The following is a 289-nucleotide window of genomic DNA, read 5'->3' as shown; positions in this document are numbered from 1 at the left end:
TGCGTCGGCCGGGAATCGAACCCGGGCCACCCGCGTGGCAGGCGAGTATTCTACCATTGAACCACCGACGCGGTCTTTTTTAATTTATTGCCAGTCTTAGACAATGTACAGTATGAACATGTTACAAAATATACACATACATCCTACGACAACACGGATAACATGCCATCAGTCCTACTTGGAGTGGTGTTGTCCACCTAAAATTCCTTCAAGGCCGCCAGAGGTCCTATTCTCGACAGCCATTCGGGCACACACTCCTCTACTTTTATATTTTCAATGAAGGCAGCCT

The 289-nt window shown here is 47.8% G+C and overlaps 1 non-coding gene across 1 annotated transcript; it reads right to left on the bottom strand.

The window, feature by feature from the left end:
* On the bottom strand, positions 1-71 carry Trnag-gcc (transfer RNA glycine (anticodon GCC)). Its single transcript has one exon. It is a non-coding gene; the product is annotated as a tRNA-Gly (tRNA).
* Positions 72-289: the final 218 nt, after the last annotated feature.

This window comes from Rhipicephalus sanguineus, chromosome 6 (genome assembly GCF_013339695.2).
Source record: "Rhipicephalus sanguineus isolate Rsan-2018 chromosome 6, BIME_Rsan_1.4, whole genome shotgun sequence".
Lineage (NCBI taxonomy): Eukaryota > Metazoa > Arthropoda > Arachnida > Ixodida > Ixodidae > Rhipicephalus > Rhipicephalus sanguineus.
This window is presented reverse-complemented; position numbering and strand designations above follow the sequence as displayed.